Consider the following 22987-nt stretch of genomic DNA (forward strand, 5'->3'; position numbering starts at 1 on the left):
ATCTGACGTAGTGCACTCATTTACGATCGTACCGCGACAGCGATAAAGTTAGAGTGAAATATCCACAACATTCCTTATATTTCGTAAACGTTTTGAGACATCGAAATGAGATTCTGGTAAATGATAGCACACAAAGAGGAGAGTGTTTTTCCGTATGGTTATTGCCCAAAACTTTGTTATCTTCTGGGTTACTCCAGTAACTACAGACTTTTACGATAAAAGAATGTAATTTTTAAGGGCCATCGATAGCTGGTAAAACGAGAACATAATTGAAGTCATGACACGCTTATTGTGTACCGAAGATGTGGTTTCTCATAAGATGCTGACCTTACTATTTCTCAGTTCGCCACTTAACAGACTTAATAAACCAGTGTTTCAGAATTATCTTGCAACTGCGTCTGCACAAAATGTTAGTGAGGCGAGACTGTGTAAATTTCGATAACGTTTGGCAAAAGAAGAAAATTTTAACATGGCAAGAAAGAAATGGATAGGTTTTTCTAAATATTTCCCACTCGTGACACTTATCTGAAGGTGGCAAATGGTTAACAAGTTTGGGGGTGAAGGGGCCCCGCTTAACATTTACAAAAATGTGTGTGTAGGCTTCAATTTAGAATGTTCCTTCCCTCCAGCGCTCGCCATTCCCCCTGCAGCGCCATCCCACAGCCCTCGCCATTAGTCTCCCCACGCGTGCCTTTCTATCTGTGCATCTACTAGCCATGGTATTCTGCATGTACTGTAAATCTTCTCTACAAACGGGGTAGCACCATTACAACGTCAATTTCAGTCAATGCGTACATAAATTGTTTAATGGCTATACCAATTTCGCCGGCCACTACGGGCGAGCGGTTCTAGGCGTTTCAGTCCGGAACCGCGCTGCTGTTACGGTCGCAGGTTCGAATCCTGCCTCGGGCATGGATGTGTGTGACGTAGGTTAGTTAGGTTTAGGTAGATGTAAGTGGCTGATGACCTCAAATGTTAAGTCCCATAGTGCTTAGAGCCATTTGAACCATTTGTACTAGTTTCAACTGACTTGTCATTGTAGGCATTCCCACAAAAATAATAAGCAGTACATATTTGCCACTGTGTTGGTACAGAACATTATTGTGCATATTATTTTTACTATAAAAGTTACTTATGTCAATATTTGCACAAATCGGTCCTTCACTGCATGTGAGTTGTTCCATTCCCAATACTGAGCTAGTAGGGCGGTAAATAAGGCTGATACATGACTTACTGACAATTAAAACAGTTAATCGGTAAATTGATGGCAGTTTCTGATTTTAACACAAGTCAGTCCTGTTTTTGACTGTTTTTCCACGTTACATGGGGACAGTCACCACCTTTTCTTTTGAGATAGTGGTTCACTGTTTTTAATCAAGGATCAGTTTCGGATCCCTAATTGTGTTCTTTCGTTTTTCAGACGTGACACTCATCACTAATAAAGGGTTTTACCAACTGAGGAGGGCTCAGAACGTTGCCTAGCCTCAATAACCTTTGCTCTGTAGCATTCTGTAACCACTCTCTACATTTTTGTAAGCAAGCTTCTTTTGGTGTGAAATTAAAAATCTTAATCATTAAATACGTATAGGCCCGTTATTTCTGGGGCGAATGTGATGCACACCTAGTTTCCACACTAGATTCGCAATATTTTCTTCCATGTTTAAGTCTGGTCATTGAGTACTTTAAGATGTCTCAGATCAATTTTCCACTATCAAAGCATTAATTTAAAAAAAATCTGTGCATTTATACACCGGAAGATGCAACTTGAAACTAGAAAAGCGGTTGTATGGGTCTACAGTTGACTTAAATAAATGCAGCTACATTGGACTATTTGATTTTTCATTCAGTTTTATGTTTTAATAGAACATTTACATTTAAACAACTGTTTGCAGCATTAATTGTCAATCATGTATAACTATTTTATCTGTAGCTGCCCCAGTTTTAAAATTATCTGTAAATAATGCTTCATGAGGGAGAGATGTGTGCGTCCTCAAGTAACAATCAATGAAGAGAAATTTAAATCAATGCAGGTCATACAGTCAGTGGGCAGTAGTAAGTATCAAAATCATTTCCTTTAGAAGTATACGCTATAGTTAGCGAGCACACACTGAGAATATGCACAATTATTGTACAATGATACCTCCGTCTTTTTGTGTGGCATAGACCAATGGGTTCTTTCCATTTTCGCTAATGGGTACAAACGTCTATAGAAAATTCATTTCACACTGTAGATTTATTGATGGGCCGTCTAGCACGAAGTTCTTAGAAACATTTTCATGCTTTAAAACTTTTTAGTTGTTTTCGTGGTCACGTTATCCCCGGCCAACACTTACTGTACGTTCTGTAAAGCAAACGGCTTAGTACATAAACTGCGATGAATTAAACCTAGCGTCGAGGATCATTACTAATGCCTTCATTTTCATGAATGAAAAGATATATCTTCCTGACAATGAATACGACAATAACCTTCATTTTTTTACGGACCGTAAAGCGTGGTCCACGAATCGCCAGATACATAGCAATGTTTATAGAGAACTTCGCAATAATAATGGTTAGTGAAAAATCGACCTTCGAATACGTGATACAAGGCAGTTTCCGTTGTTGTGACATTACTGTGACGTCTGTGATCAAAAGCGCGATTGCACGATTCCGTTTGCATTATGAGGAGGTCGCCAGGTAGGTTTGTAAAGCAGTGAAGGAATTACCTTTCCTAATAAATAACAGAACACGGCATTGCTTATATTTTAGACAGGAGTATGTATTTCAGAAATTTCGGAATGAAAGTAAATCAGCAAAGATGTATGCCTTCTCACGAAACAGAAATCAGCGGTGTACGGTCGTTCGCAGAGATTGTGTGGACGTCATCACACATATTTGGATGTTTATGATTTACTAGAGGATCAATTTCCAGCTGCATCATATCGTCCAAATACCCAGCAATAAATATTCCTTTAGTGGGTCTTGAAACAAACTGAATCTTCGATGTATTACGACATGTTGGAATGTCTTCTGCACACATTGAAGTTTGTGCAAATAACTAAGCACTGCACGTTGCACGGGTAGCTTCTTCAACACAGCAGCCGGGATGTTCTGATAATGACGCACTGAAGTTCATGTGTTATATGTATATATCCTGTAAACGCCCGCCTTACTTACACGCAGAGCAGTTTTGACTGTAGCAAGAGGAATAGTATGTTTCGAGAACACTAATTTTTTTGATCTAGTGGCGAAAAACCGTACTTTTCGTATCTCCTCTGTCTGATTTACTCTGATAAATGACAAAGAGATTTCACTCATAATCTCTAAAGAGAAAAACACGTCTTTCAGAACTACAACTCCGATGGCGCAACTGACCATATAGTCTGCGTGGGACCGAAATTATTTACGATCTTCTCGATTAAGTCAAAGATTATCTGCCTCTCTATAAGGCTGCAGTTACATACAAAATATCGTGTCTATGTTGTACCTCCTGCTTTGTATTAATCAGATAAAGACGTAGATAATTATCAGTAGTATTTTAGCACTTATTAACGACTGAATATCATGTGGCTGAAAGGTATATCCCCAGTGGCGATTCAGTGACCTATATCGGGTTAAAAAAATAATGATCTCTGGGATGCCACTCTGGAATTAGGAATAAGAGGATTCCTTGTAAATATGACTCACAGTCAGGCTATTTCACTATGCGTCATCACAATAAAAGAAGTATGCTGAATTTTTAAATACGCCTTAAAATTCAGTACACGTAAGCCTTCGATTGCATACCACTTTCCATTACACAACGTACTACGAAGTTGCAGTTACAGACTTCTAGGATTTGTAGACGGGAGTGAGCACATAATATCTGAACAAAATCCCATGTCCGGAAACTTATCGTTTCCATGCTACAGCCTTTGTAACATGTTTCTGGGTAGGTATGCAATAGGACCGTCATGGCGAAGGCGGGGTTGGTTACATCCGATCGGATGATGCCATTTGACGTCTATCCTAACTCTCAGAATTCATTCGAGCCTCGTTCGCGTATCTGAGAGTGTTAGAGTAATATGTTTGCACGTTCCGTATGAACTTGATCCTTTTGAATGCTCCAGTTCACGGTAGTGGAAGAGCATTACCAACAAAGTCAGCTTCCATCGCATACCATTTTCCTCACAATTACGCAACAGCTTCGAGAAAGGATACCTTGACTATCAGCAGGCGTGTCTATGGTGCTCCAGAGATGACGCACACCCAAAATGGAAGAGGTCGTACTGCACCACTTTGAAGAGATCCCGTCAACGAGTAGAAGAGCAGTTTTCTTCGCTATTAATGAATAGCACTGTGAAACAAGTACGGGTCACGCCGAATCAATTACCTGTAAACGTGGTGGCGTTATCAACATATTTGCCAACGGCTGTAGCACAGAAACTGTTCGTTTTCGGACATCGGTTCCAGTTCAACATATTATCTACTCACTCCCCTCTACAAGTGCTAGAAACCTGTAACCGGAATTTCCGAACACCCTGTACATTCGATATTGAAATCGACATTAATAACATGACGAACGAGTAGTGCTAATGCTTATTCCGAATATGTGTGAGTATTATCATGATCTGTGGATATAAAAATGAACATGTGAACAGAAAAGCATATGTCTCCCAGGCCAGTTGAAGGTGACCGGAGAGTTCCCGGGTGTAATCACACTGCATAACGGTAACATAATATCTTATAGCAGAAAATATTATACAGGTGAACCATGAATCCACCGAAAATATTTCTGATGTTGTTCATAGATGCCATCTGAGTTTTTCGGTAAAAGAAACAGACGGTCTCCGGTAACTCGTCGCAGAGTAATAAAGTAATTATGAATTATTCCATTTTTACCACCTTCACCCTTGCTTCCGTGAAATAGCCGTCACATAATCTGTAATAAGCAATAACCAAACATTCAATACACAGCACAGAGTATTGCAGTAACGCGCAGGCGAAACACGTACACTTTTACCACAGTGCGTTCAATCTGTTCTGTCAGTGCACGGTACAGCACTCAACAAATGCAGAAAAGTTCCCTTATAAAGAAAATCTCGACTACCGTTATCACCACAGAGTGTACGGCGCTGCACTGTACACTATGTTATACGTTTAAGCATTCCAGGAGTTTGGCGTATTACTTCTTCAGTTGCGATATTTCTAGCAACCAGGTCAATTTAAGTATCGATCAGAGTTTCGTAAACTAGGTTCCTCACAAATCAATAGGTATCATGTCTGGACTGGCCGTGGAACAAGACCAACGCAAGATCAAAACGTACACAGTTTAACGTCAACTGTCGAACGGTTCCTTGGAGGACCATTTCTCCAGTACGTGAAGTTTCGGTCTCATAAAAAGAGCTCAGAAAACTTGACTAGATAAAAGAGTTTCGTAACTGTTTTTACAGCAGCTCCACTCTTTTCATTTATTTCTAGTATCTCCTACAGAGAAGTTCTTCGACAAACGGCTTTGTGGCGTTCGCTAATGTTGGCGGTGCCAAGAAGCTGTAACGTTTATGGTTTTGGTGGAAGAGCTCATCTCGTAATGCAGAAGAGAGACATGATGTACTCGAGAATCGAAGTTTTGCTTGTCTACAGCGATTGCATTAGCACTCATCAGTAACCTTAGAATTATAGGCAATCGGACTTCGGTTGGCTAACACGAAGTGAGATAGTTCGATAAGGTTAAACAGCGTTAAATATTCGTAAATAAATAACACCGAAAAACCGAAACTTTCTGGCAGATTAAAACTTTGTGCCGGACCGAAATTCTATCTCGGGACCTTTGCCTTCAGCGGGCAAATTCTCTTCCGACTGAGTTACCCAAGCACGACCCACGACTCGTCCCCACAGCTTCAGTTATGGCAGTACCTCATCTCCTACTTTCCATACTTCACACAAGCTCTTCTGCGACGCGTTGTGAGTCGTACTTGCGTAGCTCAGCAAATATCCCGAGTTGGAGTCTCGACCGGGCACACAGTTTTAATCTGGCAGGAAGTTTCATATCAGCGCACATTCCACTACAGAGTGAAAGTTTCATCCTGGAAATATCGTAAAGCATTTTTCACAAAGTACATTATTGGTAATGTAGTAAACAGCTGTGAAGAGGACACAGCAAGTCGTTCGAAACATTAGATATTTAGCTGTTTCAATAGTTACAATGACGCGGGCCAATACCCAAAAATAGTTTCTTCAAAATGACACCAACCATGGGAGCCTACGAACTTATATCATGGCAAAGTAAGTTTGTTTACTTCTTATATTCCATTTACTAGACAAATAACATAGAAGATGCTAAAAAAGCGTCGAATGTTTTGAGACGTGGTTGTACTCACCAAAACAAGAAAAATAAGTACACCTTCATAGACGAGTGGTAAACACGATGGAGCCCTACGTGAGGGAGCTTGGTTCGATTCCTGAAACTGCGAGTGTTTCTTCTTTGGACCGTGGTGCACTCAGCCTCGTGATGGCAATTGAGGAGTTACCCGATTGAATGGTAGTAGCTCCAAGGTCGAAAATTCGATATCGGCAGGAGAGTGCGATGTACCGAACCCATGCTCCTCCATACTACATCAGATTTTGAATGTCTGATGACACGGTCGGTAGGATATCAATTGGTCTTTTTTTTCTAAAATCCATATCATAAGAGCTATGAGCACTTGTTCACCCTGGATACTGTGAAACACATCTCTTCTCCTGCAAGCTTTCTACTTTCCATATGTTCGGAGGAGGTGGTATGAACCATAACATCAAAAAACGTCGTGTAAACATTGGCTCTAAAATTCATACACTAAGAGCTGTGATTACTTTCTCATCTTCGTTACTGCGAAACAAATGTGTGCCATAGATCAAGTGCTTGTAGTTCTGAAGGTATGAGTTTTAAAGCCTGTGTTTACTTAACATGTTTGGCTTCTTTTCGTCCATACTGCCTCCTCCCGTAATATGGCAAGCAAAAAGTTCTCAGTCGAAGGCATGTGCTTCACAGTATCAAAAACGACCTAGTGTACATAGTTCTTAAGGTATGCATCTTAGAGCCCTTGTAAAATGGACTTTTTTTCTTTTGGTGGCTACTGCCACCTTTCAAAACACTCAACACAATTTTAATTAACTGGTATATTAAAAGGCTCAAAAAGAGCCAAGAAGGAAAACGTTCTATGACAGCGCGTCCTCGTAACAGTGAAAATTGCCTAGGATAGGCCAGAATTTGAAGAAGTCTTCAGGACACACAGCCAGAACCAAGTGGTCGAACGTATCGGTCTTTGTGTAGCACAGAGTTCAGTATGAAGTACGATAACCGGAGGGTTTGAACAGTTATCAAAAGTGGAATCCGCTAATATCACGAAATAATTATTCCTCTAATCAAAAGGCATTGAACTTTACAATGCACGCGCTGATTGTTAGAGAAAAAAGTATTTCCAAGAACTTCATAGCATTTAATCTTAGAACGTGCGACAGCGGCCAGCAGCAGACCGACGTCACTGGCGCTAATTGCTAACTACGTATATGCTTCGGGTCTTCGCATTTTGAATTTGGAACAGGAGATGCCTGTGATCTTTTCTAATCAAGCATGAGTATTTGTTGTCCAACAAATTCTCTATAAGTCTCTAGAAAGGACATAATTCCGTATTGAACGTAAAATGTAACCGGAACTCCCACAGAGCCTGGCGCTCTGATCAATTTAACAAGATTTGGTTATTTCTCAATATCAGGCGTGCTAGCATTGTTATTCCTCATGTACGGATCACTGCGCTCATAAAATATTGATACAGTAATGTCATCATGATTGAATAAATTCTTCGATATACTGTTTAATGTTTCTGTATCTACTTTACTCAGCTGAAACATCAGCTAGGGATCTAATGGAGGGATGTGTTGGGTACACTTCACTGAGGTGGTTGTTGTGCACGTCTTACATATGGACCTAAGCTGTTCTCTGTGCTTCCCACAGCTGCCGAAGAGTGTCTCGCAAGGTTTTCCCGTACCGAAAGTGACAATCGAACTGATCCCACTGTAGTTAGATAATTGGTAGGCACACTATCCCTGTTTAGCTTTTTGGCAACACATTCACAGTATACTTTTTATCGTCATATCTCGCAATCGGTTGATAACCAACTGGATAAAGGGTCTTTCATGTGCAGATAAATAATCGTGGTTCATGGTGTGGGTTCCTGTAGTCATGTCCTAGTTCATGAACCACGGGCAACGTATGAGTGGCCAAGCAAGTGGTCCCGACAGTCGGGATACCAGTTACTTTGGAATAAGGCTGGGCATCTCGGACATATTCTGAGTCGTGGTCACCTTTGTGCTCATACGGCAAAGACTACCAAATCCACCGGTTAGTCCCTCAGCCGTTAGGGGTAAAACCCAATGGGACTCGGGGCAAGTAAGGCTAGCAACCTGCTTTCCTGGTAATCTAAATATGATGCTGGCAATAATCAGAGCAAAATGCCTCGGACCTTTGGAGGTGACGGAGTCCCACCTCTAACTGACAAACCAGGGACTCCTAAGATACGACTTGGCAAACAAATGGTAATGAGATGGGGAGCTATTAATATCAATGGGGGCTACTCTGGGAAGAAGGTAGAGCTGGCAGAGGCTGCAAGTAAGATGGGGCTGGACGTTTTAGCTGTTAGTGATATTCGGGTAAGGGGTGAGAAAGAAGAGGAAGTGGGAGAATACAAGGTCTACCTGTCTGGCGTCAAAGCAGGAATAGCACAATGGGGTGTAGGGCTTTACATCAGGAAAGAAATGGAACCCAGCGTAGTTGCAATAAGGTATGTAAACGAACGACTGATGTGGATAGATTTGACAGTGTCTAGCAAGAAAATTAGGATTGTGTCAGTATATTCGCATTTTGAAGGGGCAGATCAAGATAAGATGGATAGTTTTTATGAGGCACTCAGTGATGTAGTTGTTAGAGTAAAGGACAAGGACAGTGTTCTGCTCATGGGTGATTTTAACGCCAGGATTGGAAACCGAACAGAAGGGTATGAAAAGGTTACGGGTAAATTTGGAGAGGATATGGAGGCCAACAGGAACGGGAAACAACTCTTGGATTTCTGTGCCAGTATGGGCTTAGTAATCACAAACTCCTTTTTTAAACATAAGAACATTCTCCCGTATACTTGGGAAGGCAGGGGAACCAGATCTGTCATTGACAATATAATAACAGATCAGGAATTCCGGAAGGCTGTGAGGGACACACGAGTTTTCAGGGGATTCTTTGATGACACTGATCATTATTTAATCTGCAGTGAAATTGGGACTGTGAGGCCGAAAGTGCAGGAGGTCAGGTCCATATGTAGGAGGATAAGAGTGGAGAAACTTCAGGATAAGGAAATCAGGCACAAGTACATAACAGCGATCTCAGAAAGGTACCAGTTAGTTGAATGTAGTCAATTACAGTCACTGGAAAAGGAGTGGACAAGGTACAGGGACACAGTACTACAAGTGGCTAAAGAATGTCTTGGAACAGTAGTGTGTAAAAGTAGGATGAAGCAAACAGCTTGGTGGAATTATACAGTCAAGGCAGCCTGTAAAAGGAAAAAGAAGGCATATCAAAAATGGCTACATACCAGAACCCAGGTAGACAGAGAAAGTTATGTTTAAGAAAGAAACAAAGCCAAACAGATAATTGCAGCATCCAAGAAGAAATCGTGGGAAGACTTTGGAAACAGGTTGGAGACTATGGGTCAAGCTGCTGGAAAACCATTCTGGAGTGTAATTAGCAGTCTTCGAAAGGGAGGTAAGAAGGAAATGACAAGTATTTTGGACAGGTCAGGAAAACTGCTGGTGAATCCTGTGGATGCCTTGGGCAGATGGAGGGAATATTTTGAAGAGTTGCTCAATGTAGGTGAAAATGCGATCAGTAATGTTTCAGATTTCGAGGTAGAATGGGATAGGAATGATGATGGAAACAGGATCACATTTGAGGAAGTGGAAAAAATGGTCAGTAGATTGCAGTGCAATAAAGCGGCTGGGGTGGATGAAATTAAGTCGGAACTCATCAAATACAGTGGAATGTCAGGTCTTAAATGGCTACACAGGATAATTGAAATGGCCTGGGAGTCGGGACAGGTTCCATCAGACTGGACAAAAGCAGTAATCACACCAATCTTTAAACATGGAAACAGAAAAGATTGTAACAACTACAGAGGTATCTCTTTAATCAGCGTTGTGGGTAAAATCTTCTCAGGTATTGTTGAAAGGAAAGTGCGAGTATTAGTTGATGACCAATTGGATGAAAATCAGTGTGGGTTTAGGCCTCTTAGAGGTTGTCAGGACCAGATCTTTAGCTTACGGCAAATAATGGAGAAGTGTTATGAGTGGAACAGGGAATTGTATCTATGCTTTATAGATCTAGAAAAGGCATATGACCGGGTTCCTAGGAGGAAGTTATTGTCTGTTCTACAAGATTATGGAATAGGAGGCAAACTTTTGCAAGCAATTAAAGGTCTTTATATGGATAGTCAGGCAGCAGTTAGAGTTGACGGTAAGTTGAGTTCATGGTTCAGAGTAGTTTCAGGGGTAAGACAAGGCTGCAACCTGTCTCCACTGTTGTTCATATTATTTATGGATCATATGTTGAAAACAATAGACTGGCTGGGTGAGATTAAGATATGTGAACACAAAATAAGCAGTCTTGCATATGCGGATGACTTAGTTGTGATGGCAGATTCGATTGAAAGTTTGCAAAGTAATATTTCAGAGCTAGATCAGAAATGTAAGGACTATGGTATGAAGATTAGCATCTCCAAAACGAAAGTAATGTCAGTGGGAAAGAAATATAAACGGATTGAGTGCCAAATAGGAGGAACAAAGTTAGAACAGGTGGACAGTTTCAAGTACTTAGGATGCATATTCTCACAGGATGGCAACATAGTGAAAGAACTGGAAGCAAGGTGTAGCAAAGCTAATGCAGTGAGCGCTCAGCTACGATCTACTCTCTTCTGCAAGAAGGAAGTCAGTACCAAGACTAAGTTATCTGTGCACCGTTCAATCTTTCGACAAACTTTGTTGTATGGAAGCGAAAGCTGGGTGGATTCAGGTTACCTTATCAACAAGGATGTGGTTACGGATATGAAAGTAGCTAGGATGATTGCAGGTACTAGTAGATGGGAACAATGGCAGGAGGGTGTCCACAATGAGGAAATCAAAGAAAAACTGGGAATGAACTCTATAGATGTAGCAGTCAGAGCGAAGAGGCTTAGATGGTGGGGTCATGTTACACGCATGGGAGAAGCAAGGTTACCCAAGAGACTCATGGGTTCAGCAGTAGAGGGTAGGAGGAGTCGGGGCAGACCGAGGAGAAGGTACCTGGATTCGGTTAAGAATGATTTTGAAGTAATAGGTTTAACATCAGAAGAGGCACCAATGTTAGCACTGAATAGGGGATCATGGAGGAACTGTATAAGGGGGGCTATGCTCCAGACTGAACGCTGAAAGGCATAATCAGTCTTTGATGATGATGATGATGATGATGATGATGAGAGAATTCCCCGGAACTGTTCTTGTCCCATATTTCTGCCGTGTGTTCTTGCAACACAGGCTGCAGAATGTTTGGTCTCTGATATTTCTTTGTAAGCGTTCATCGATACTATGATGCAAATGATGCTTCTTATCAATAACTGTAGGATAAGTACTTTGAGTATTTCTAGTGCATGCTACATAATTCGCATGAGTACTGATACTATACGCTTAACAGCAGCACGTGCTGAATCATGGAAGCCACTAGGAGTTGCTCTCAATACACCATCAACGCAAAATATTGCAATTACTTCACAAACTGAGCTATTTGAGAAAAAATTTCCATCCCCCTGTACCTAAAATACTCCCATATCAAAAACCTATTGTCGTCACTTCGCGCAGATCGGATTTTTCGCTTCTTCATCAGTGTCAACAATAAGCGACATTGGTGCAGCAGCATGTCAGTACTGTGAACAATGTAATGACCCGTGCACTATGGACGTAGTATTTTAGAAATAAACCTGGGAATGTTACGTATGTATAAATTGCGTGCTTCTGGAATATCGTCCCAGTTATGTGGCTGGATTCGTGATTTCCTGTCAGACAGGTCACAGTTCGTAGTAACTGATGGGGAGTCATCGAGTAAAGCACAACTGATTTCTGGCGTTCCTCAAGGTTATCTTTATAAACGAGTTAGGAGACAATCTGAGGAGCTGCCTTAGGTTGTCTGCAAATGACGCTGTCGTTTATCGACTAGTATCAGATGATCAAAACAAATTGTAAAACGGTTTATAAAATATACCTGCATGGTGCTAAAACTGGCAATTGACCCTAAATTACGAAAAGTGTGAGGTCATCCACATAAGTGCTAAAAGGAATCCGTTAAACTGCGGTTACACGATAAATCAGTCAAATATTAAGGCCATAAATTCAAATAAGTACCCAGGAATTACAATTACGAACAACTTAAATTGAAAGGAACAAACAGAAAATGTTATGGGGAACCAAAGACTGCGTTTTATTGGCAGGACACTTAGAAAATGTAAAATATCTATTAAAGAGACTGCCTATACTACGCTTGACCGTCCCCTTTCAGAATACCGCTGCGCAGTGTGGGATCCTTACCAGATAGGATTGACGGAGTACATCAGAAAAGTTCAAAGAAGGGCAGCGCGTTTGGTATTATCACGAAATAGGGGAGAGAGTGTCACTGAAATGATACAGGGTTTGGAATGGACATCATTGAAACAGAGGTGTTTTTCGTTGCCGCGGAATCTTCTCTCGAATTTTCTATTACCAAATGTTTCCTCCGAATTCGAAAATATTTTGTTGACGCCGACCTATATAGGAAGAAACGAGCACCATAATAAAATAAGGTAAATCAGAGCTCGCACGGAAAGATATAGGAGTTCGTTTTCTCCTCGAACTGTACGAGACTGGAATAATAGTAATTATTGTCAATTCGATGAACCCTCTGCCAGGCAATGAAATGTGATTTTCAGAGTATCCATGCAGATGTAGATGTGGATGTAGATGAAAACGTCACAGATGGAAAAATAGAAAGCTAATTGTTTATTGTTTAAAAAGAAATCGCCGCAATTGTTGATACATTTACCTCATTATGAGAAAAGACGGCCAATGCCTTCATGGAAAACTATATGCTGTTGCCTAAGGAACCACGATTGTACCCATGGCGGCCAACATGTTGCCAAGGTTGTTTCGATTATGCTGCGGAAGTTTCGCTGGAATGTCCTTACACATCCTTCATGCATTCCATATTTCACTCCATGAGATTTCCGTATTTTTGGAGCCCTGAAGAAAGGCATTCATAGCTATCGGTTTGCTTCGGACAAAGAGATGCACGCCTGGGTACAGCCATGATGTCACAGGTATCTACGAACAGCTTACCGTGAAGTAATTGATCATCTTGTCTCAGAATGGTATACATGTGTTACAGAATTATTTTTTAAACAATACGCATTTTATTTAATTTCTTCCCATTTGTCTCATTTTCAACTGCTCCTTATGATGTAGAATTAGAGAATATTAATCCCTAGTTTCTGTTGGTGGTCAGAATGGTTTTCATTCGTTAGGATATGGAACTACAAAGATGAACCTAAGTAATTTGTCTGTTCGTCTTTGTAGTGCTGTCTCTTCGTGGTGGTTATACAAGTAGCATTTCGAGCTGTTTCTCGAATCTGAAGTTTCTCCGTAACTCGTTACCAACAATGCTACAAAGTTTTGGCAACAGAGAACAAAGATGTGAACCGGCGAGCAGCGCGGTCTGAGTAATGGCCGAGTCCTGTTTTTCTCGCAGCCAGCGGTGGCATCAGCTACCTGCTGGCTGAGTGCGAACGCCGGTACACAGCCCTAAACTCCGCCCCCATGGCGCCTATTACGGGCCCTTTAGGGAGCCTGGGCGCCCACCTGCCAGTCTGCCAGCCAATCAGCTAATGGAATAGCGATGTATCATACACAATCTGTCTCCCCGCCCTGCCTCGCATCAGCTGCCAGGGAGCGCTGAGTCATCAGGGCACTCCATCCAGTATTTCCCAGTGGGCGATTTGTTACTTCCTCGCTGGGGGAAATTCGTGTAACGGGGAAGTTAGCCTCCAGTTCGGAGCAGGTTCCCTCTCACGCAACAGGCGCCTGCCAGAACAATAGGCTTGAGGAAAATTGACTGCAGGAATGACCAATTGGCTTACGAAATTGAAACATGGAACGTTCGACTCTCAGGACAATAGCAAAAGGCAGTTTGAACTGAGGCACTACGAATCTTGATTTTCCTGTTTTAAAAAGTAATATGCATTTTAGTGAAAACGAGGAATGTGTCTTAACGTATAACGAAAGGGAAACAGGTAGGTAATGCAAGGGAAACAGGACGTACCACTATACTCTTCTTTCTGTAGTGTTAGAACGGAAAATACAGCTATTATCCAGCTAAGATTGAGGAATGTTAGATACCTTAGGAGCAAGTGAATGGCCGGAGTATTGTTTTCGACGGATTTTCCCTGGCTGTTCAGCACATATTCGTAGACAATGCTTTCGTGTCTTTACCTTTTCGGATAGAGTAATACATAGACTACTAGCTAGATCCAGAGTCGAGCCTGAAATGGATCGAATCTGTACTGCAAGTTAATAAGGATTTATCTTATACTTCAGTCTTGCTGGAAGGGACATTGTTCGGCTTTCTATTCCAGTTTAGGAAAATACCGTTCTGGTTTCCAAAGCACACATTACATAATATTAGCCGTAACCCAAGGAACCTAAGGAGAGTGGTCTCTCATGTAAAGACCCAAGTGAAACATGAACATTTAAACTAATTGTGATACAACTTTCGGAAGTTTCTACCATGACATTGTTTAATTGAACAGAAAGTGGTGGCCAATACGAAGTTCTCTAATTCAGTACACTCCACTTCTTTGTATACAAAACTGATTTGCTCTGCCAGGTTGCTGAATACTTGGACTATCTCTTATGTGCACTTCCAAACTGGTTTCATAATTTTTCTTCAACTAACGCCCAGTTTGAATGCATTCACTGTAAGAAGAATTGGTGTGAAACTTGGACTAACATCCCTTGGCCTTCCTTGTCGGAGAGAAGGTATTATCTGAACGAAATAGGACATAAGTATGATAAATCTTTCATTATCTGCAGTAGGTTCTTTATTTCAGTGTTGTTAACTGTATGAGCCCTTATTTCACGTATCATATGGGTTTCGTGACGCAATGATACAATGACCACAAAAAGTAGCAGTGAGAATGTGGAACGAGCTGAACTCTTGTTTATTAGAATTCAATCCACAGGACACCTCCTGTCTTTCACTTTCGAGGAAAGATGGTAGTACTACTACTAGCAGGCACAAAACGTCAAGTCCGTAATAATTTATTTGCTAGGTTATTATTCACGTAAAATAACTATAAGAAAACTACCACGTATCGTGCAATCTTTGACGATTCGCTTTTACAGTTTCAGTGTGTAACTGTGCACCAAAGTGACCCCTTAGCTATGTCGAAACTAACGATTTACTGAGAGAAGCACGATTTCCGACACAGGGGCTGAGGATCTGAATACTGAAATCAAAGGTCTTGTTTCAGCAGGGGAAGGAACTACAAAAATATGCTGGAAAATCGTCGGATGTGCCTAAATGTGAGCAATGAAGAACTATTTCCAAAACCTGCGAGTTTCTGGACTATCATCTGTTAAAAGGAGTTCCGCAGTTAGTGCATGCAGTCGGTCACCAGCTCAGGTAGTGAGATTCTGAGCAAACAGGGGCAGCTGTCAAGTGACAAGAGTTAAGAAGAATTAAATTCGACAGTCCAGTAATTTATGTAATTCAAATATGCTTCAAAAAAATTAAAGACAAAGGCATTGTCTGTTCAGTGACTGTAATTTAATACACATTTTAGTCGTTTAACTTATTATGTAAGAGACCAAGTAACAACTGCGTATGAAACTCTCGCTTGTAGGTGAAGTTTTAGAATTAATTGCGATCTCCCTTGTCGAAGAACTATCTCGTGCAGCAGCCTTCCGTGTTCTAGACAGTTGGATAGTGAACCCTGTTTGGTGTCCTAATATGTTTAAGTTCGTAATAAATTTGATTTTTGACGACAAGATGAGAAATTAATGTGTTATGTTGTATTTTCTTTTCCATTGTGTATGCTGAGTCGCCTCTCACTCTTGTATGCCCCCATGAAGCCAAAGCCTCAGACTGGATTTCAGTATTTTTCAGCCGGACTGTGTGGCCGTGCGGTTCTAGGCGCTTCAGTCTGGAAACGCGTGACCGCTACTGCCGCAGGTTCGAATCCTGCCTCGGGCATGGATGTGTGTGATGTCCTTAGGTTAGTTAGGTTTAAGTAGTTCTAAGTTCTAGGGGACTGATGACCACAGATGTTAAGTCCCATAGTGCCCAGAGCCATTTGAACCGTATTTTTCCAATGCATTTTAAATGTTAGTCTGGCAATTGTGTGGTTACAAAAACCTGGAAATAATGGCACATGCCTCCCGTCTGTCATCTTTGGTCTTAGTTAGACTCCAAAATAAAAATTGAATTTCGTTAATGCATTTAATCGTATAGCAGACTTCTCAGATGAAAGTATTAAAGGAATCGGTCAAATTCCAGAAATTTTCAGTAACGAGAATGAACGGTATCTTTCTAATAAAAAGAAGACTGTATTTTAACGGATCTGATTTGAATAACAAATTCTTTAATACAAGCCTTCTTAGTGGAATGAAAATGAAAATTTTATCAACGATTTCTGGTTTTTAAATTTAAATTGTTAGTGAACCGATTGACAGTGGTGTCACTGTAATGGATTACTACAGTGAACAGTCTATGCAGAACAGGAAAAACAACCAGGTCATGCTTCAAATTGTATTTCAGTATTGTTATACTTTTCAGGACCAAAGCAGACATTTTGTCGAAGAATAAGAATTTTTAAAAGGCAATGTGATCCTCTCTTTATATTTACTTCACATGTACTGTGTTTAGTAGCTTCACATATTGCGTTACTAAAAGTAACACATCAATAGTTGAAAATAATAAAACTGTTGGTTAATCTGCTATTTGTCAACATTACTTTTGAGACAAACGATGTTCCGTATTTTCTCATTTTTAGGGACAAACAGACACACGTTCCCATGTCACTACTGAGACCAAATTGCACATAACATATTTATTGGTGGAATGGAACCAAACAAAACGGCAGAAAAGAGAAAACTGAGACATTCTACAAATACACTCCTGGAAATGGAAAAAAGAACACATTGACACCAGTGTGTCAGACCCACCATACTTGCTCCGGACACTGCGAGAGGGCTGTACAAGCAATGATCACACGCACGGCACAGCGGACACACCAGGAACCGCGGTGTTGGCCGTCGAATGGCGCTAGCTGCGCAGCATTTGCGCACCGCCGCCGTCAGTGTCAGCCAGTTTGCCGTGGCATACGGAGCTCCATCGCAGTCTTTAACACTAGTAGCATGCCGCGACAGCGTGGACGTGAACCGTATGTGCAGTAGACGAACTTTGAGCGAGGGCGTATAGTGGGCATGCGGGAGGCCGGGTGGACGTACCGCCGAATTGCTCAACACGTGGGGCGTGAGGTCTCCACAGTACATCGATGTTGTCGCCAGTGGTCGGCGGAAGGTGCACGTGCCCGTCGACCTGGGACCGGACCGCAGCGACGCACGGATGCACGCCAAGACCGTAGGATCCTACGCAGTGCCGTAGGGGACCGAACCGCCACTTCCCAGCAAATTAGGGACACTGTTGCTCCTGGGGTATCGGCGAGGACCATTCGCAACCGTCTCCATGAAGCTGGGCTACGGTCCCGCACACCGTTAGGCCGTCTTCCGCTCACGCCCCAACATCGTGCAGCCCGCCTCCAGTGGTGTCGCGACAGGCGTGAATGGAGGGACGAATGGAGACGTGTCGTCTTCAGCGATGAGAGTCGCTTCTGCCTTGGTGCCAATGATGGTCGTATGCATGTTTGGCGCCGTGCAGGTGAGCGCCACAATGAGGCCTGCATACGACCGAGGCACACAGGGCCAACACCCGGCATCATGGTGTGGGGAGCGATCTCCTACACTGGCCGTACACCACTGGTGATCGTCGAGGGGACACTGAATAGTGCACGGTACATCCAAACCGTCATCGAACCCATCGTTCTACCATTCATAGACCGGCAAGGGAACTTGCTGTTCCAACAGGACAATGCGCGTCCGCATGTATCCCGTGCCACCCAACGTGCTCTAGAAGGTGTAAGTCAACTACCCTGGCCAGCAAGATCTCCGGATCTGTCCCCCATTGAGCATGTTTGGGACTGGATGAAGCGTCGTCTCACGCGGTCTGCACGTCCAGCACGAACGCTGGTCCAACTGAGGCGCCAGGTGGAAATGGCATGGCAAGCCGTTCCACAGGACTACATCCAGCATCTCTACGATCGTCTCCATGGGAGAATAGCAGCCTGCATTGCTGCGAAAGGTGGATATACACTGTACTAGTGCCGACATTGTGCATGCTCTGTTGCCTGTGTCTATGTGCCTGTGGTTCTGTCAGTGTGATCATGTGATGTATCTGACCCCAGGAATGTGTCAATAAAGTTTCCCCTTCCTGGGACAATGAATTCACGGTGTTCTTATTTCAATTTCCAGGAGTGTAGATAACGAACACTAGCAAAATGTTTAACGTGCAATGATATTTTCAGTTGGAGAATAGCAGATTTGCATCAGAGAAATACTGTGAAATTACTCTTTCGTTAAATGTTTTGTTTATCGTGGCTTTATGAGTCATCTATAAAACGACAATCATCGCCTTTCAATTTCCAAACACTCCATATCTTACATAATATTACCGTAATCTTTGTTTTATCCCTGAAACTAATCTATCCAGTCAATTACACCTACACTGTAAGTATATTCTACATGAGGTGTTCATCTTTACTAGTGCTTAACTTATAAATCTCAGCCACAGGAACGATAGAAAATGACGAAATTTTACGTTTTGTGGGTGTACACAGTTGTAGAAAATCCACGTCTGGTGGCAATAATCCCCGTAGCTACTGATTCTGATGTTCGATTAAAAATGTGGATTAGTCATTCCATTTTATTTCAATGGTATGCTGGAGTTTAAGAGAAGTAGCTGGCGAGTGGTGAAGTGGCAGTCTCTTTTTGTCCTACAATGAGATGTTTTCAGTGGCTGAGAGATCAAAATGGCATGTTGGAGAGAACAATCCTCACATTTTAGAAGAAACATGACTCGACCTAATAACTCAGAAGATTTTAATTTCATTAGTCACAAAGCCTCTGTACGAGGAAATTCAGGACGGGGAGGGCAACATGTGATCTTCCACTATCAGGTTGAAAGATAACGTCACATAACCATGTAAATAGGGCACAGCTACTAGCCTTAATACCTCAAAACAAAAAGCCTTCTGTCCAAATTGCCAGCTATGTGAACCAGAGCTGATTGTGTTGCATGGAGTCAAGTGAAGCCGTAATGAACTCTCGGCCTTCATGATACGGAACTGTGAAATCTTACCATGGTGATAAGTGAAGCCCTCATGAACTCACAGGCATCAATAGTGCAGGACCATGGAGGTCCTGCATGGCACCAACTGCAGTCCTCACAGACGCTTGAGCGTCAGTTGTTTGGGGTCGCAGAGTTCCTACACAGTGTCAAGTAAATTCCTTGTCGGTCGATCTGGGCGGCCCAATCATTCACTCGAACTTCTCAGAATGTTCTTCAAACTAATCACGGGCACTTTTGGTCCAGTGACACGGCACATTGTCATCCTTAAGAATCCCAATATTGTTTGGGAACATGAAGTCCATGACAGGTTGCAAATGGTCTCCAAGTAGCCGAACATAATCATTTACAGTCAATGATTGGTTTAGTTGGACAGAGGACCCAGTCCATTCCATGAAAACACAACCCGCACCATTATGGAACCAGCACCAGCTTGCACAGCGCCTTGTTGACAACTTTTGCCCATGGCTTCGTGGGGTCTGTGCCACACCCTACTATCAACTCTTACCAACTGAAATCGGGACACATCTGACTATACCACCCTTTCCAGTCGTCTGGGGTCCAACCGATACTGTTACGATCCCAGGAGAGGAAGTGCAAGTGATGTGCTGTTCACAGAGGCACTCTACTGCCATAGCCCATTAGCGCCACATTTCACCATACTGTCCTAACGAATATGATCGTCCTACGTCCCACATTGATTTCTGCGGTATTTCACGTAGTGTTGCTTGTCTGTTAGTACTGACAACTCTGGTGGTGGTGGTGGTTAGTGTTTAACGTCCCGTCGACAACGAGGTCATTAGAGACGGAGCGCAAGCTCAGGTTAGGGAAGGATTGGGAAGGAAAACGGCCGTGCCCTTTCAAAGGAACCATCCCGGCATTTGCCTGAAACGATTTAGGGAAATCACGGAAAACCTAAATCAGGATGGCCGGAGACGGGATTGAACCGTCGTCCTCCCGAATGCGAGTCCAGTGTGCTAACCACTGCGCCACCTCGCTCGGTACTGACAACTCTATGCAAACGCAGTAAGTGAAGGCCGTCGGCCACTGCGTTGTCCGTGGTGAAATGCAATCACTAGAGTGTGGTATTCTGGGCACACTCTTGAATCCCTAATGTTTTTGTAACTCGGGTGTTCCGTGAGTCTAACTCCAACTATCATTCCGCGTTCAGAGTTCGTTCGATCCCGTCTTGCGGCCAAAAACCTTTACGTATGAATCACCTGTGTAGAAATGGCAGCCCCACCAATACAATGTCCTTTTACAACTTCTGTGCAGAATACTATTGCCATTTGTGTATGTGCAGACTGCTGTCCCATGACTTCTGGCACCTCAGTGTAAAAAGATAATTTGAAACGAAAGGATACATAGTGTCTGGGCTTTTGTGTATCTGTTGATACGAGCTTTTACGAGGCCAACTTTCTGTATAGGAAGAAGTGGGCGTTAAGATATCGCTGTCAGTCATAGTCTACCACCTGCATAAAATTCAGATAACAATATCAATAAGAGCTAAGTGGAAATAACACAAACCGAATGGCGAATTGGAAGTGTCGTGTACAGTGGTTACAAAGAAAGAAAGAAGACGAGATAAAGAAACGATTTTGGGAGAGAATGATCGATAGATGCGAATAAGCTGCAATGAATTTACGGAAAGAAAAATCAATGACACTACAGATTAAAGAAAAAAAAGAAGCACAGAAAGTAACGAAACTGGAATTTAACTTCTTCCTGGTTGACCAGGATAATAAAGTAGATTGACTTCACACTTTCCATTAGTTTTAATCGAGTTTAGGTAAAGACTTACCTTTCGCAAGGATGATAAGAACGGGAATTAGAAAGTGATTATGATGATGATGACGGTATGGTGTTAGTACATCAAACCACTAGGTCATCAACGCCTAGGAAATATCTGTCATCTCCTCTTCCGAAGTTAACTCGAATGCTCACTGGTTAGATGAAGACGTGTTGTCCGTGTCAAATGAACCGCTATTTACGAGGCTCTGGAATATTACCATTCGGAAATCAGAATTTTAATATTATCAGTATTGTGCAAAATAGCCCAGAGCGTCCACTTAATACTGACAGTGGCAGGCAAGGCCTGGGGTGGAGACTACAAGACGTCATAAGGTTCAGCCAAGAAGACAGAAAGGCCTCTGTCAGGGGACGTTTCTCATTTTTACCAGGTCCACACTGAATGTAGACTGTGTAACACACTACTGTCACAATTTCTAAAAGCAATGATACTACAGGACACGCATTATCATACATCTATAATAGGCAATGTGGTTATATCTGAATGAAAAAAATGTTGTCATAAAATCGAACAAAAGTTATTTGTGTCCGCTGTCTCACTTATCAGTGTAATCCCAGATTATGGAAACCCGTTAAAACTGCTAGACTGTGTCACCTTCCTCTAGCACTGGTCGTCAGTCTTCTTTCTTGCAGCTGGAGCAGGTAGCACTTGACGTACGACAAGACTCGCTGGAATTATAGCAGCGTCCTGGGTAGCAGGCGGCACTTGCTCGCAGGGCTGGAGATTAATGGCGGGCGCTGCGAGCGGATAAATGAAGTAGCAGAGGCAGGGCGCCGGGAGTATCACTCGCAGCGCAGGCGCGGGTCCGCAACCCGCGTAGCATTCGTCCCAGTCGCAGCGTTTGCCCCGCGCTACATCCCACACTGACCTACGGCATTAGCAACCATCACCCAGAAGGGTGCAGCCGTCGTTTGTACGCATCTCGCATTTCCCAGCGGAAGATACATTTCTGAGGTGTTTCTTGGAAACGGTTTTCATCGTCGCGCTGAGGAAAAGCAACACCTGTACCTACATCTAAACTCTGCAGATCACCTTTCGGTGTGTGGCAGAATATAAAAACCGCTAGCGACTTGCAGCTCCTTTGTTCCGTTTCCGAATGGTCCTTGGTCATATTTACTGTCGATAAACTTCTCTATAAGCTCTAATTTGTCTCGTTTTGACGTCTAATACATAAGTGGGAGTCAATGGCATTTTGTTTAACATAGTTTCAGGAGCTAGCGCCCCACAGCTATTATATATTTGAAAAATGTCGTACCACCACACTTAGCTAATGGTAAAATATTTTATTTATACAAACAACGTTAGCTGTCTGTCAACCATCAGTTTCAGAGAAGTATTAAGTATTAGACGAGATACAAAATCGTTATCGTCTGGTGATACACCCATGAATGGTACTCTGTTATCGTATCATAATACAGATTGACGACGTTATTTTTATTAAGACATGATAGTAGTGTATTTCCATGATTTTATCACTTGACGATAACGTTTTTGTATGTCACCAAACATGATGCTGTGATTACTTTTATCAGCCTGATGAGACTGGTTGTGTAAATAATTTTACCGGCAGCTCAAGGCGGAAACGTGACATTTTTCAAATTCTTTAACTCTTCTTCGAACGTATGCTCTAGGAATTTCAACTGAAACGTACTCGGTGACGCACAATGCCTCTTTGTAGT

This window comes from Schistocerca cancellata, chromosome 2 (assembly GCF_023864275.1).
Source record: "Schistocerca cancellata isolate TAMUIC-IGC-003103 chromosome 2, iqSchCanc2.1, whole genome shotgun sequence".
Taxonomy (NCBI): domain Eukaryota; kingdom Metazoa; phylum Arthropoda; class Insecta; order Orthoptera; family Acrididae; genus Schistocerca; species Schistocerca cancellata.